This window comes from Rhinolophus sinicus, chromosome 7 (genome assembly GCF_057876585.1).
Source record: "Rhinolophus sinicus isolate RSI-liver-muscle chromosome 7, RSI-T2T, whole genome shotgun sequence".
In the NCBI taxonomy this organism is placed as follows: domain Eukaryota; kingdom Metazoa; phylum Chordata; class Mammalia; order Chiroptera; family Rhinolophidae; genus Rhinolophus; species Rhinolophus sinicus.
This window is the reverse complement of record NC_142507.1, coordinates 10211956-10229551: the sequence shown is the minus strand read 5'-3', so window position 1 is coordinate 10229551 and position 17596 is coordinate 10211956.

Sequence of the window (17596 nt, the reverse complement as noted above, 5' to 3'; positions counted from 1 at the left end):
CTGGAGACAGTCAATTTGTTCTCTGTATCTATGAGTTTGTTTCTGTTGTGTTCATTTATTTTGTTTTTCAGATTTCATACATAAGGGAGATCATATGGTATTTGTGTTTCTCTGTCTGACTTATTTAGCATAACACAATCTAGGTCCATCTATGTTGTTGCAAATGGCAAGATTTCATTCTTTTTATGGCTGAGTAATACTCCATTGTATGTACACATACGTACCATCTCTTCTTTATCCCATCATCCATTGATGGACACCAGGTTGCTTCCATACCTTGGCTATTGTAAATAATGCTGTAATGAGCATAGGGGAGCGTATATCTTTTCAAATTGGTGTTTGGGGTTTCTTCTGATAAATACTCAGAAGTGAAATTGCTAGGTACTATGGTAGTTCTATCTTTAATTTTTTGAGAAACCTCCATACTGTTTTCCACAGTGACTACATCAATTTTCAATCCCACCAACAGTGAACGAGCTTCCCTTCTCTCCACATCCTCACCAACACTTGTTGTTTATTGATTTATTGATGATAGTCATCTCCCTTCTCTGCATTTCCATTCATTGTGACTTGTTTTTGGTATATTTTCTGTGCGCTTCACTACCTCCTGCTTTTCTTATATTCCCAGGTGTACGTATCTTGTTTCTCTTACTGGGCCACGCATCCTTCAGAGCAGCGTCCTATCTTAGACTTGAGCCGAAGCTCCCGCCCACCTCATAGTCCGTAGCGTAAGTCTTTCAAGCACACAGAGTATCCATTTATTAGTGGATGTGTGACTGCTCAAGAGCACTTCAGGAATAGAATAGTATTGATTTCCACTTCATCGCCAGCTTCGACTCATGCTAGTTGGGAGAAGGAATGAAAGACAAGGGTTGGCCATAGTTGCACAGTTGGCTACCTCTTCACCATTTACGGCACCGTACTAGCTTATTTCATTTGCTTGCCTGGGTTTCTTCAGCAAAAGATCATAAAAACAGATGTAGTTGTAGAAAACCCAACTCCTCTTAGTTGTAGATGCCACATGCTCCATACGTTCTGAGTGGGTCTCAGTCAGTATCAGTTGTTGGTTCCTCCCTAGGAAGGCATTTCCTTTGTCCTAGAAACTGTGAGGCTTTTGTAAGTATGTTCTAGAGAGCAAACGCAAGGCCTCTGCTGCAGCTGAGCTTCCATTTTTGCTAAGTTTCTTTGCACTCTTGCTGGGTGCACGTGGGTGTGAGAGGTTACGTGAGTGGCTCTACTATGGGAAATGTTAACTAAGGTATTGACTTACCTTCATTGGAGTCCACCCCACTGCTCTGTGTCAGTCAGGTGGCTTCCCATAGCTAGGATTGCCCAAGGGGAGAGGATCTAGAAATCCTCTGACCACCTACCAGCCAAGCCAGGGGGAGCCGATGGCCAAGGGCCTGGGTGCTCCTGAGCTGTGCTCCAAAGTGGCTACACGGAGTCAGCCATCAGCCACATTGTGAGGTTAGGGTGCAGTCCACTAGACTGACAGGTCTGCCTAAGACTGCAAAGAGTGAGGGTCCAACAGCAAAGTTAGAGGGCATCATCCTGGGACTGCCTTACTTCTGACACCAACTGAAAGTTTGGGGGACAGTTCCCCAAACCACTCTCAGGTTGAATAATTCACTAGAAGAACTCACTGAAAGCTTCATACTCACAGCTCTGGGTTATTACAGGCAGAGGATGAAAATTAGTCAAAGGATATGTATGGCCGAGTCTGGGAAGATCTATTGTCCTCACGGACATGGTACTTTCTGGGTATGGATGTGTGACAATATACCTTGACCATGGGGTACTTCCAACCAGGAGGCTCACCTGAGCTTCAGTGCCCTGGGTTTTTCTGGGCCTTCATCACACAGGTAAGATTGACTGATGGCCCTTGTGATTGGTCTCAGCCTCCAGGCCAAGAACATGATCCAAAGGCTTCACTCTAAATCACGTGCTTGGTCTCCTTTAAGTGACCAGCCCCCACCTCAGACAACAGCATGTTGCTGCCTCCCCCCGACCCCCAAAATCTGGTATGGCCAATCTCCTCCCTAAACAAAGACCTCCTATCAGGTATGACATCGGTTACCTCCCAGAAGCCAGATCTCTCTCTGGGCAAGGCCAAGTTCTTTATTAGTGGCTTAGCAAGTCTCTCCACTGTTCCTAGGTCTTTCACCTCTGGGACTCTTTTTCCTGGCAAATCCATTAAAATAAGCCAGCAAACTTGTCACTTTACAACACCTCTCTTTAATCCTCGGCCCCAAACATCATCACTTGCCATATTAAAGTAGTATATCACATCGTAGTAATTCACCTAACGTAGTACGTAATACAATGTTAACACTCAATTGGCGAGAAGTTCTAGTCTGTGAACCCCTGAAATGCCATCAAAAAGTTTGCAGGTATGTTTGGGTTTGGGTTTAGGTGGTGGGATCAGAGTCTATGTATTTCATCAGATTTCAAAGAGGCCTGTGTCCCATAAAAGGTTGGGCCCTCCTGGCCTAGATAAAAGTGAATTCCCTTCCTGCACTTCACCACCACTGGACTGTTCCGTCATGGGCTCCAGAAGTTTTGTTTGCTAAGAGAAGGGGGCAAAGAGGAGACAGTGCCTGGGCTGGCGGCATAAAGGCAGTTTCGCTCTCTTGGTTTACAAGGCCTCTTGGGTTAATACTTAGAAGCATCAAAGCAGGCATTTCTTCTGTCTTTCCTGTGCTCTGCAGGCCAAGAGTTTCTTGTGCTAAAATAAACAACTGGCAGTTTCATTAGACTCCACAGAAGGAAGGAAGAGGTTTATGTTTCATACCTTTTATATTACATAACAACATTACTATGCGACCTTCAATTCTTAAATGTTTAGTTTATTTAAATTTAAAAAATAGTACTAATGCTATAAGTAGAACAAAACGTGTCCAATCCTGAGCATTTACAGTAAGCATGCAGCCAGTAATATAGCCCCTGAAATAATAAACTACTTACCCGGATGATCAGGGTGTGTGTGTGTATGTATCACCTTTAGATTTTTATCAAGCTGCAAACTGGCTGAGGGGGAAAGGTTCTACTGGTTTTAAACTGTAGGGGGAAAAAAAACAACTAACACTTTATTTTGCATTCTTCAAAGCTCTTATATAATCAGGGAAATTATGACGTTTGTGCCAGCCAAGACTCAACTTCATTTTACTTTACTGAGAAATGTGAAGTCTGATGATAAAGAAATCTGTTTATTGTCAGTTTATGTTGTTCAGTTCTTAAAACATCTTGATTCTTATCCGACAAGAAAACAAGTATTTGATGCTATGTAGTCCTGATTCATTCAGAGGCATTAATTGAGCTCTACCCAGCACACACATGCTTCCATCCTAGCTTCCGAGGGGGGATACAAATGTGAAATGATTATCCTTGAAATGCTTACAGTGTCGTGGGGAAAATTCATGGCTCCCAACACTCACAGCATTTTATTACAATTAGGCAATTTGAATGCCTTTGTTGTGGATTCTTTCAAAATCCCAACGACGTGTTTTTTTTTGCAGAAATAGCAAACTTCATATGGAATCTCAAGGGACTCCAAATAGCCAAATATATCTTGACATAGAAGAACACAGTTGGAGGTCTTACACTTCCTGATTTGAAAACTTAATACAAAGCTAGAGTAATCAAAACAGTGTGGCACTGGCATACAGACAAAAGCATAAGCCAATGAAATAGCATAGAGAGCCCAGAAACAAACCCTTGCATATACGGTCAAATGATTTTTAAGAAGGGTGCCAAAACCATTCAATGGAGGAAGAACAGTCTTTTCAACAAACGGTGCTGGGGACACTGGATAGCTACATGCCAAAGAATGAAGTTGGACTCTTACCTTACAACATATACAAAAATTAACTCAGGGAATCCAAGACTTAAATGTGAAAGCTAAACCTATACAACTCTTAGAAGGAAACAGAGGCAAAGCTTCGTGACCTTGGATGTGGTAATGAGACTTTTATGTTCCAGTGGAGAAGAACAGTCAAGTTGGAGGCTGAAGTCAGGGGCCTGGGTTTAAACTCAAGACCACCACTCCCTACCTGTGGGATCTTAGGCATGTGATCTGTCCTCTCTAGCGCTCAGATTTCTCACCTGTCAAAAGATGACAGTAATAGAATGATAGTGGGAGTAGGACAAATTAATGCATGTAAAAGGATTGTCTGACACGTGGTTCACTCACTATCAGTCATTACTATCCACGTTGGGGAGGGGACAGTGGACTAGTAGTAGGTAATAGATATAGATATAATAACAGATTTAATAGATATAATAATAGACTCGTTCAGTAGGTAGGTTTTTGAGTCATATTTTCTAGGTTCAAACCCTTCAAATCCAACCACCTCGGTGACGTTGGGCCAATGCTTTGATATTTCTTTCTTTCATTTTTTTTTTAAACACCACAGGCAGGTTTTCTTTGTCACCACGCAAAATCTGAATTTTAAACAGATTTTTGGACTGGGGTCTCTTATCCATCAGCTTGTTCAACTTGAGCCCCTGTCTCACCCCCAGTAGCTTTTCCAGAACTGCTTCCTTCACCATGAAGCTCCATGAGTTTCCCCAATTCTAACTTGGGCTTCTTCGGCATTTTGACTTTTCTAACAAAGACATCCTGGAGCCGATAAACAGATTGGAAAGTCTTTTCTATGTCTTTTCCAGTGCTGTCTGGAATCAACGTACCGATCACTTCTTTCAAATCATTTGTCTGCACCTCTTGGGTCATGATTTCCATCATCTTCTTCTGGATTTGGTGGACCTGTTGATGCTGAGCAGAAGGTCTTCCAAATCTGATTGTTGCTTTTTTTTTTTTTTTTTTAGTAAAACCAACACAGAATAGACGAAGCAAATAACCATCGGTAGTCTTGACATCAACATGAGCTTCAATCACGGTCTGCCATTTTTTGACCATGGAGCACAGTTTGTCACAGGTCAGATCCATGCTGTGGAGATGAGTGCAGGCAGTTTTTGCCCTGAACATCCGCAGTCATTAACTTGAATTTTCTAAATGCAACTTTACCATTCTCCAGATCAGCTAGGCTCACTTCAAAAACACAACCTTTGAGACCATCCGATGCGATTTTAATTCTTTGAGTGCTTGTGACTCGTTTTCCCAACATTTCTTAGATTGAACATAGTGGGTGCTTCCACATCGTACCAATCTTTCTTAGAAAATGGGTCACCACTTTCTTCTTGGTCCTGGTCTTGCTGCCTTTCATGAGGCGCTTATTCTTTCTGTTTCAGAGCCAAAACGCTGCATTTACGTTTCTATAACTGAGGCCTGTTTTCTTTTTCAATCTGAACAATTGCATTAGTAATAGTACTCAACTCGTAGTTGTGAGGAGCAATTGAAACAATCCCCTTGTCCAACTCTTAAAAAAGTAGTTAGCACTGTCCAGTGTTAGTTCCTGCAGCTGCCACTGTGCTTAGTACAGCCTCTGGCAAATAGTATATGCGCGCTCATACGATGAAATAGTATGCTTCCCTAAGTGTCGGCATTTAGGAAGTGTGCTTCATGGCATGGGGAAATACTAAAGTGTCAGGAAAAACAAGATAAACAATTGAATATACTGTTTGGTCTCAACGATGTAAGAAAAAAGGGTTAAAAAGAAACTTGAAGTATTCCCAGTGGTCATGCCTTAGGTGGAAAACTTATGCATAGGTTTACTCTTTGTATGTTGTGTTCTTTTCAAAATATCTACTGCGAGCATGTACTTCTTTTCCACTGGAAATTATTAAAATGTAGTTAAATATGCTGGAAAGAGGGACAACATTCATGCTGTGTACTGTCACTTGGCACTCTGGCTTCTAGGAGTAGCTAGCTTCACGGGAACAGTGCAAAGACCTTGAGGAGGTGGCGTGGAGATAATCCTGCTCTTACCTGTCTGGCATGTCCGTGGGTGCACCTTGCCTCCCAGGGAGTGTGAGGTCACCTTGAGGGGCTGGACTCGACCAGCCAACTCTTCCTCAAGCTCGCCTTCTGTCTAACTGAGGAGCTGGCGGGGGTTAACTAGCGGGGGTTAACATGAGGATCAGGCCTACACATAGACATTCACTGAGTATATGGTAAAAACGTAAACGATACTTATTAGTGATGGAAAGAGAGGTTCCAGCCAAGGCTGTGGCAATATGGGGCTGGCTGGCCTGCCTGGGTGACCCAGTGCTCTGCCACCCCACAGACTGGGTAGGTGGAAGAGAAGGCAGAGGTCATGGAAAATCAGAAAACGTCACCCCTGGACCTCCAAAGAAGATATGACCTCTTTGCATATCTTTTTTTGAGATGAATCTTGCTAAATGTAGTGATTCAAAAATAGGGAAAATTTTATTTATAATTAAACTTCAAAATTATTTTAGATACAAAATGTGCTCATTGGAAACTTCAAAATGTGCTCTTTGGAAAATAAAGACATACTCAAGACGTAAAAATGCTTTCAAAATTCTACAAGATTATCACTGTATATGTTAGTATATATTCATCTAAATATTTCATAATGCATATATATACATAGACTGTACCTTGATTTTTTTTCTTGACTAAACAATATATTTTGGACAGCTTTCCAAGAGTATAGAGTTCTACGTCATGTGTTTAACGGTTGCATAGTATTTCACTGCATAGATATACCTTCGTTTTTTAAAATCGTTTTTAACATGGGCTATGTGCTAGGGATACAATGGATAAAACAGACATGATACTTGCTCTCTTAAAGCTAAAAGGCTACCAAGGACTTTATGCAATTAACCACGGACAACTAAAGTATGCTAAGTGTGACGTGGCTGAGTATTACAGAGGATTCTCCTGCAGCACAGAAGCAGAAATCCTCAGCTTATAAACTCATTTAAGTATAATTCATAGTGCCTCTGTATTGGCCATCACACATTCATGTTTTTATTGAGGTATAATTGACATGTAATGTATTAGTCTCAGGCATACAACATAATGATTTGATAGTTGTATATATTGCAAAATGATCACCACAATAAGTCTAGTTAACATCTAACACCATACACAATTACAAAAATTTTTTGGCTCGTGATGAGAACTTTAAAGAACTACTTTCTTAGAAACTTTCAAATAAGCAATATGGTATTATTAACTGTAGTCACCATTATGCATATTGTATCTCATGATTTATTTATGTTATAACTGGAAGTTTGTACCTTTTCACATTCTTTACTCATTTTGCCCACTCTGCATCCCCTGCCTCTGGCAACCACCAGGGTGTTCTCTACATCCATGGGCTCAAATTTTGTTTTCTGTTTGTTTTTAGATTGCACATATGAGACCATAAGGAATTTGTCTTTCTCTGTCTGCTTTATTTTACATAGTATAATGCCCTCAAGGTCCATTGCTGTTGTCCCAAATGACAAGATTTCATTATTTTTATGGCTGAGTAATATTCCATTGTATATATGTACCACTTCTTCTTTATCCACCTATTGATGGGCACTTAGGTTACTTCCGTATCTTGACTGTTATAAATACTGCAGCAATGAACATAGGGGTGCATATTTCTTTTCAAATTGGTGTTTTTCCCAACACCATTTATTGAAGAGACTGTCTTTACCCCATTGTATAGTTTTGCCTCCTTTGTCATGAATTAATTGACCATATAGGCATGGGTTTATTTCTGGGTTCTTTATTCTGATCCATTGTTCTATGTATCTCTTTTTATGCCAAACCATGCTGTTTTGATTACTATAGCCTTGTAGTATAGTTTGATACCAGGTAGCATGATACCTCCAACTTTGTTCTTCTTTCTCAAGATTGCCTTGGCTACTTGGGGTCTTTTGTGGTTCCGTATAAATTTTAGCATGATTTGTTCTAGTTCTGTGAAAAATGCCATTGAAATTTTGATAGGGAGTGCACTGAGTCTGTAGCTTGCTTTGAGCAGTATGGACATTTTAACGATGTTAATTCTACCTGTCCCTGAGCACAGTATATGCTTCCATTCTTTTGTATCTTCTTCAATTTCTTTCTTTAATGTCGTATAGTTTTCTGAATGCAGGTATGTTACCTCCTTGGTTAAATTTATTTCTAGGTATTTTATTATTTTTGATGCAATTGTAAATGGGATTTAAAAAAAAATTAGTTTTATTTTATTTATTTTTCATGTATTCATCTTTTGGGTTTTGTGTGTGGGGGGGGGATTGTTTTTTATTTCTCTTTCTGATAGTTCATTACTGGTGTATAAAAATTGAACCAATTTCTGAGCATTAATTTTGTATCCTGATACTTTATTGAATTCATTTGCTAGTTCTAATAGTTTTTAGGTGGACTGTTTAGGGTTCTATATATATACTGTGTTTCCCCAAAAATAAGACCTAACCAGAAAATAAGCCCTAGCATGAATTTTCAGGATGACACCCCCTAAACATAAGCCCCAATGAGTCTTTTGGAGCAAAAATTAATATAAGACCCGGTCTTATTTTTGGGGAAACACGGTACTATCATGTCATCTGCAAATAGTTTGACTTCTTCTTTTTCAATTTGGGTGCCTTTTCTTTTCCTGTCTCATTGCTATGGGTAGACCTTCCAATTCGATACTATGTTGAATAAAAGTGGTGAAAGTGGACGTACTTGTCTTATTCCTGATCTTGTTTCTGATCATAAAGCTTTTCACCATTGAGTATGATGTTAGCTGTGGGTTTGTAACATATGCCCTTTATTATGATGAGGTACGTTCCCTGTATCCCCACTTTGCTAATAGTTTTTAAGATCAAAAACTGCTTTGGGGTGAAGTGTCCTAAAAATATAAATTAAATCCATCTGGTTTAATGTGTCATTTAAGGCCACTGTTTCATTCTTGATTTTCTGTTTGGATGATCTATCCATTGATGTTAACGGAGTGTTAACATCTCCTATTACTGGATTACTATCTATCGCTCCCTTCATGTTTGTCCGTATTTCCTTTATATATTTAGGGGCTCCTTTGTTGGGTGCATAGGTGTTTACAAAAGTTATATTGTCTTAATTGGATTGATCCCTTTATCATTATGTAATACCCTTCTTTGCTTCTTGTTACAGCCCTTATTTTAAAGTCTATTTTATCTGATATAAGTATTGCTACCCCAGATTTTTAATTTAATTTCTATTTGCATGAAATATCTTGTTTCATCCCTGTACTTTCAGTCTGTGTGTGTCTTTCAGTATTAAGTGGGTCTCTTGTCAGCAGCATATGTATGGGTCTGTGTCTTCTGATTGGAGCACTTTGTGTATTTACATTTAAAGTAATTATTGATAGGTATTTAGTTATTGCCATTTTATTAATTGTTTTCTGATTGCTTTTTGTAGTTTTTCTCTGTTCTTATTCTCTTGCTGTCTTCTCATATTTTGGTGACTTTCTGGAGTTGTGTTTGGATTGCTTTTCCTTTGTTTCTTGTATCTCTTTTGAAGATTTTTGGTTTCGGATTACCATGTGCTTCAAATATAGCAAGCTATGTTTATAGCAGTCTATTTTAAGTTGATGATTGCTTAAGTTCAAACACATTGTAAAATCACTACAATTTTTACTCACCCCCCACGTTTATGTTTGTGTCACTATTTTTTACTTTTGTGTGTGTGTGTCCCTTAATTTATTGTTGTAATTACACATGGTCTTCCTACTTTTTCCTTTTAATCTTTGTATTTGCTTTACAGTTGATTTATCCTCTGCTTTTACTAAGTGTTTTCCTTTGTCAATGAGATTTGTTTTCTCTCCTATATTTTCTTATTCATACTTGATCATTTTTACTTAAAGAAGTCCCTGTAACATTTCTTGTAATGCCAGTTTAGTGGTGGTGAACTCCTTCAGTTTTTTCTTTTCTGGAAAATTATCTCTCCTTGGACGAAATGATCACCTGGCTGGGTAGAGTAATCTTGGTTGTAGGTCTTTGCTTTTTATTGCTTAGAAAATTTCCTTCCAGTCTCTTCTGGCTTATAAAGTTTCTGTTGAGAAATCAGCTTAAAGTCTTATGGGAGTTCCCTTGTACTTAACTGCTTTTTCTACTTGTACTTTTCAGAATCTCTCTTTGTCTTTAACCGTTGGCATTTTAATTATGATATGTCTTGGTGTGGGCCTCTTTGGATTCATCTTGTTTGAAGCTCTCTCTGCTTTCTGGACTTGTATAACCATTTCCTTTACCAGATTAGGGAAGTTTTCAGCCATTATTTCTTGAAATAGGTTTTCAATCCCTTATTCTCTTCTCCTTCTGGTATCCCTATGAGGTGAATATTGGTATACTTGTTGTTGTCCCAGAGATGTCTTAAACTAGCCTTATTTTTTAAAATTCGTTTTCCTGTTCTGATTGTGTGTCTTCTGCTAACTTGTTTTCTATATTGCTGATTTGATCCTCTGCTTCATCTTGTATGCTGTTGACTACCTTTAATATATTTTTTCAGTTATTCTTCATTTCTGCGTGGTTCTTTTTTATGGTTTCTATCTCTTTGTTAAGGTTCTCACTCAGTTCATCTATTCTTCCGTTAAGTTCACTGAATATCCTTATAACCAGTGTTTTGAACTCTGTATCTGGTAGATTGCTTGCCTTCATTTTGTTTAGTTCTTTTCCTTGGAGTTTTGTCCTGTTCTTTCATTTGGGACATGTTTCTTTGTCTTCTCAATTTTGGCTGCCCCCATGTTTGTATTATATGTATTAGGTAGATCTGCTATGTCTTGCACTCTTGGCAGAGTGGCCTTGTGTAACAGGTGTTCTGTGGGTCCCAGTGGTGAAGTCTCCATGGTCACCTGAGCCCCAGAGGTGTCCCTCATGTTGGTTGCATGTGCCTTCCTTTGTAGTTGTTCCTTGATTGCTGTTGGCACATCAGTGGGTGGGATTGACCACCTGGTAGGAACCAGAAAGTTATCTGTGGTTGGTAGCTCCCTGTGCTGGGCTTAGAATTTCCTGGGACAGGCTATGCGGTGAACCAAGGCTGGCTTCCACAAGTGCCAGGCTTTGAGCCACTTAGCAAGAGGTACAGGGCATGCTGAGGCCAGCACTGCTTGTTTGGGGTTTGTGGGCTTTTGAGAGATTTTAGAAAAGTTTGCAATGTGAGCTGAGGCAGTCTGTTTATGTGGAAAAGCCACTGAAAGAGGTTTGGACTGGGTGCTCCAGTTGGGTGGGGCAGGATCTCAGAATCACCAGGGTGGGGTGGATGATGTTATCCATATTAATGGAGAGCTCAGATTTGGTGTCTACCTACCTCTGCATGCTGGTTGAGGGAAGAGCTCAACAAAGGAGCAGTGGTTTCTACCAGGACTTCTAGAGACACCTGCCCTGACCCCTGCCTGTCCTGCCCTCACCCCAAAAGTAGTCAATTCAGTTCCTCCCCATGTGTCCCTGTCACTTTTTGAGCTGCTGCCCCTGTACTGGAGCTCCAATTGAGTGAGTTTGTGAGCAAGTGAGTTTATATGTGGGTCCTTTAAGACCAGCACCTAGGTCATTAGAAGCCTGTTATATTTCTTGACACAAATCCCACTTGTTTTCACATCCAGATGTTATGGGGACTTCTCTCCCTGCACTGGTGCCCTGGGCTGGGAGCCCATTGTAGGGCTGGGACCCCTCACTCCTCAGGCGGGGACCTCTGCAGCCAAGGTGTCCCTCCTAATTCTTAACCGGCCCACCATGGGTGTGGGACCAGACCATTCCATCTCTCTACCCCTCCTACCAGTCTTAGTGGCAGCTTCTTAATATCCTTAGGTATAGGAATTCTGTTCAGTGAGTCTTCAGGTGGTTTCCAATGATGATTGTTCTAGAACTTAGTTGTAATTTTGATGTGGTCATGGAGGAGGCAAACACAACATCTACCTACTTTGCCATCTTTACCAGAAGTCTCTGGAGGTACACATTTTAAAAATTAATATTTAAAACATAAGTGTGGGGAAGAAGTTACCAAAACTTTGTATATAGCCAAGCATGGGACCACTGAATTACATGACTTTTAAAAGTATGAGCGATGCTGTCATTTGACCCCTCTTGACCTTTAGGCTCCTACATGAGGCCATTGATTCTGCCAATAACCTCTTCAAAGGCCCATTTTGGACATCAATTCTTCCATGAAGTTTTCCTGGATACTCCAGATAGAAGTATTTCCCATTATCTGAATGTTTTCAATTGTGCCCACATCATATTTTAATCCACCTACAACTTTTTTTAATTTCGATCCGTAATTTAGAATCTTTAAGATTCCTACAACAAAATTTTCACTGTATCAGGATATTTGGCTTCTCTCGAAAGCTGGATAAGCTGACACCACAGTGAGCCAGCATTCCTACGTTGCAACAACTGGTTAGCATTGGGAAACAGCTGTCCATATTGTGGGGCCACACTCTTTTCTGTCTACATGGCCCCTACCATTTTCTGCTGCCTCCTTCCCTCTGAGGACAAATGCTTAGTGTGGATTATAATATACTTTTTCTCATTTTTTCTTATAGTGTGTAAATACTTTTCTGTACTTTCGTCACTATCAAAAGAAGGAATTATTTTTTTAACGAGAGAGCCCTGGGATTTCTGTAATAGGCCTTGGGTGATTCATCCCTTTATATTACTTACTGGCCCCCTGTTCTCATTTGAGTTCGCAACCCTTAGTGAACTTAATCCTGGGCCTCTATGTTCGTGGCACATCTCTCTTGCTCTTCCATGAATTTCTCACAATATGTAGAAAGCACTCCATAAATGGACGTTCAATGTCATGTTTAATTTTTATAGCAATTTTAAGGTTCACTCTCTGAAACTGTTTAAGACTTTATCCACTTTTCCTCCAGCTATGTGCTCCTTTCTCTTTTTCATCTGTGAAACTCCCACCTGTTTTTTAACCGTTCAAATGAAATGTCACATTCTCCTAGGACTCTTCCCAAACAAAGCAACCTTTCCAGTCTCTCTGTGCCTGAAGCCTTTAGCTCATCCTGCTTCTTACTGGTGAGGTCCAAATCACCCACTCCCTGCCTTTACTTCAGCAGCACCCGTACCCCACCCTGAGAAACATGAGCGTCTCAGGGCACAGAGCTGTCAGCACCTAGAACAGGGCTGGGGCACCTAGTGGGTCTTCAGTACATGTTGAAAGATTACATGTCAATGGGAACTATTTTTTCAGCATCTAATTTTCTTTAAAGTCTGTTGATGTAAGGCTGTTTGGAGCAGTCTGTTGTTTTTCCTGATTCCTGCATTTTCCTTTGTTTTTCATGGAACACATAGCACTGATTTCCTGTAAAGCTTTGCAAATAAATATCAAGGTCAGGGGCTGGAAGCGTTTCTGGAGCTATCACGGCACCTCTTGATTCCACTGGGCCAAGAAATGCTTTCAACCCCAGAGGGCAGAAGTTTTTCAAAACAAGACTGTTCCAATAAGGGCGTGTGCTCCCTCCATCAACTCCTTCCTTTGCCTGCCTGCATTTTAACTACTTTGGGAAGAATGGAAATTGTGCAAAACCTTTGCTGTCTTTGAACCACTAAGTAGACGAGGTGATAGGGCCTGCGGTGATTTCTCGGTGAGAGGTTCCAACAGACAGGAACATGGGGAGGCTGTGAAAGAGGCCCTTCCTGAGGAGCCAGCAGGGCGGGCAGGGCCTCCTCCTGCTCAGGCCCCACTCCTGGCTTCTCCTGAGCGGGGAGGGGGGGCGGCTATTTGGAACTTGTGCTCACGGTGACTTTGATCCCTGCAACTGTGGGCGGAGCCTGTCCAGGCCTCTTTCACAGCACAGACAGAGCAAGTAGAAGGGGATCCCATTCAATGGTTTGGCCCTTTTTATGCCCAAGTTGATGCGACAAACCTCCCCCACCCCCGTCCTTGCCCACATTCTTTGTCTTGATTTTTTCTTCTCTTCCTTTCCTCTTCTTCAACACTTGGCTGTTTGTCTGAAGGAGGACTCTGTCCTTCTAGAACAAGGGAGTGCAAGGGACGCAGGCAAGGGGTCTTGTGTGAAGGACCTTGGAGCAGTCTCTAGGTGCTTGGTCATCTTGAAGGATGCAGAGTCCCTTAACAGGAGGTGAGAGGAGTGAGTGCTTGTGGGGATCCGTGTTCCCCTAGTGATGCTACAAGGGCCCTGCCCAGGGATCCTGGAAGTCAGGCCGGGGCCCACGTCCACCCTCCAGGCTATGTTTGGGAGAGTAAGAGCCTTCATAGGGAGTTTAGCTTCTTAATCTCCTTCAGCCAGCCCCTCTTCCCCCATTTGAAATGGGAAAGTGACATTTTTTCAGTTATATGTAGAGGGATTCAGCCTGCTTGCTGCACTTTCTGGAACCATCAGGAAAACCAGGTTGTTCTTCTGGCCCCTCCAAACAGTTCACTGCAACGCATATACACTTTCAATGATGTAGAAAATTAGTTCCAAAGACAGCAAAACCTTCTACTTCTGGATTAGAAAGATTTAGAATGAACCGACACCTTTTCCCCTTAGCTGTAATCCTCTAATTATACACAACTTGATACATGACTGGATAGAGGCAGATCCTTTCCACTGTGGGGAAGGGGGGGGTGTAGCAAGAGGCTCTGGAAGCCCGCTCACCCACTCGTATCTAGCTCTGCCTCTGGGGTACCTGCTATGTCAGTTCCACATTTCTCGCCCCCAGGGCTGCCCTACGACCGACCATCATTACATCTCGCCTGGATTATTATTGCAGCTACCTCCCACATGTTTCCCAGCCTCCAGTTACTCTACATTTCTCATTCTTCTGGGGGAGGACTAGGTTTAGGAGCCTACCAGCCTCTTATTTTATTTCATTTAGGCTGTTGAAACTGTCACGCCGCCCTCAATGAGGCTTCTGTTTCCCTAGTCAGCATTGATTACTGTACCCTCTGGGCTTCCGTCATAATTTCCATCAAAAATCTTTGCAACCTTTTTCCCCCTTGTTTGCAGGTGTCCTTGCAACACAGTGAGGCCCTCATCGCAGTGTACTTTTTACATAGCTCTGTTTCCCCAATAGACGGCCATCCCTGGGGGACACCCCTTGACACTGGGCAGCAGTCTTCTCCCATAGTAGTAACTCCATAGACAACTGAATGGAATTGAGTTGGGTCCTAAGGACTTCAGCAGCAAAGACATGGCCAGCTGGGAATCCGAATGGATTGGAAAGGAAAGGCCAAGAGCTGGAAAACATACTTCACAAATTGCCCAGCCTTGCTGGGAGGTGATTTGGTGGAGATATTTCTCACATGCCTGTGTCATCCTTAAGAAATGAAATAGCCAGTTTACCAGCAACATGAGTTTATTCAGGAATGGCAGAGAATTACAATTCAGGACCAGCAAGCTCTATGGTTTTGCCAACCACAGGCAAGTCCAGAGAACAAAAGAGAGGGGCATTTTTGTATAGAGGAAGAGGGGTAGTTGGGAAGGGCTGTTGTAAACAAAATGACCATTGGAAGAAACCTGAAGTTGGAAGTGTGAGGACTTCCCATTGGCTGCGTCATGGCAATTTCTCATTGGCTGGGTCTGTTGCTAGGCAAGAAGAAAAATCTTCCTTCTGCTGGAGTAGAAAAGTAAGTGTCTTCCTGTCTGCAAGGTGCAGTGAGTGGTAGTGAGTAAGAGCTCCCTCTTCGGGGGCTTCCTGACTCCACTTTAAATGGCGTTTCCTGTTCTTTTTCACAACTGGTTGCCACAAAGCAATGGCTCTTTACCTTGGCTGCTGCACAAGACCAACCCAGACAAATTAAATTAGAATTTCCAGAGTAGGGCTCAAGCAGGGGTATTTTTCAAAGCATCCAGGTGATTTCAAAGGGCATTCAATTGAGAACCGCCGGTGTAAGGAAATTAGACCTTGCAGGGGCCTCCGTTCTTTTATGGAGTTACCCAGAGGTCACCAGAGTCCTGCCAAGCAGACAGCAGACAGAGAGGGAGGGAGGAAGTGAGGTGAGCTGGTGGGTAGTACCAACATGAAACACGTTAGGTGGCTTGTCTCCTGTCACACCTGCTACACGCCCTGTCATCAGGGGGCCTTGGAGCTTTATGTTCAGCCAGGACAGAAGATGGGGCAGGGCATGAAGTGCTGGTAGAAAAGGGACTTCAATTTCAGCTAACGGGAGGAAATCCATTTTCAGGGTTGTCAGTTCAGTCTAACTATTGTCCCACGCAGCCAACTCCCCCAGTCAAACTAGCCCACAAACCCAGAGCAGAGCCACCATGCAATTGTGTAGTCACACACTCGGTGACTCTGGGGCGTGTGTGTTGTTCCCCCACTGGAGAGTTCTCTTGGAAAGGCTTTCCCCTGGCAAAGCATCCGTTTTTCTTCTGTTGCCAATAAAAACCCCCAGTGCTGTTCTTTCTCCTTCTCTTCCTTCTATTGCTTCTGACAGAGTTTGCCAGTTAGCTGAGGTCAGGATTTCCTTTTTACAAACAACCTGCTTTCAGTCAGTGGGGCCAAAGGTTTCCTAAATTACAAACCCTTTCATTTCTTCTGCCACAAGTTATCCTGTCAGTTTGTATAATTGCACAGAATGGAGAGCAATGGAAACATTCTGAGAGACACTGAAAGAAAGAAGTGCTTTTGCTAACTTTTCTCCCTTTGGATTGTGAAAACACCACCGGGAGCAGATGGACAGGACGAGTCCTGCCGAAGCTTGTGTAGCTGCGTGGGGTGTGGGTAAATTCCTGAGTCTGGAAAGAAATTTCTTCCTGGCCTTGAATGAACACACAATGTCCGTGGCATTGTCGTCGTCGTCTACATTCTGTTAAGCAAATGGCCTCCTTTATATTCATTTGAATTGCGAAACATCCATGTCATAGTCAAATGTTTTGAAAAGCAAATTTAAAAAGTTATTGCAAAATGTGTGTGTACTTGACATTTGTAAATGCTGATTGGAAGGCAAATTTTAAACCAACATCTGGAAGGATGCCATAGAATTGAGAGGCTAAGGTTTAAAAGGAAAAGCATTGAGACATCACTGGACAGTGGTACTACCTGTGGACAGGAGGACGAACAGGACTTGAACACCGGAAGTGTTGCCTAAGCTCACGCTGGTGGGTAGTTAAGAGCAGGGAGGCCGAGGCAGCTTCCATTGGCCAGAACGCTCATGATCTTTTCATGATTCTGGGTCGTACCCAAGAGTTGGTTGGGGTCGTGACTCTGCCTTATTTGGCTATGACACCTTGTGCAGAGCATTTAACCTGAGTTTTGTAATCTATAAAATGAAAGGGCCTCCGCTAGACAGTACTTAGACCTAACATTTGAAGTCTAGAGCAGTGTAGAATCCTCGCCACGCCGAAGGGCTCCAGGCTGTGTGCTAATGAAGGGGCCGGAGTGAAATTTGTGTCCCCACCGTCCTTTTTCTTTCTCCATGAAGGGGGAGGAGACTTCTCACAGACAATGAAAGCACCAAGCCTGAAGTTTCACTGTGAGGTGAAGGGCAGCCCTCAGCCCTCTCTCTCGGCCACTCTGACCAACACACTTCGCGTTCCCGTCCCACCATCCCACGGCTCGTCTTCCCTTCCCTTACTCCCTCCCACTCCAGGCCTCTCGTGTTCTCTCCACTGCTCAGGCCACCTTCAGCCTTCAGGTCTCAGCTCAGCCATCGGCTCTTCAGGGAAATGCCTGTTGCCTGCCCAGGCTGCCCCTCTCACCCCACCAGTAATGCTCATTGAAGCCTGTTTAGTCACTGTCATTGATTCTTTTTTAGTAGCCACTG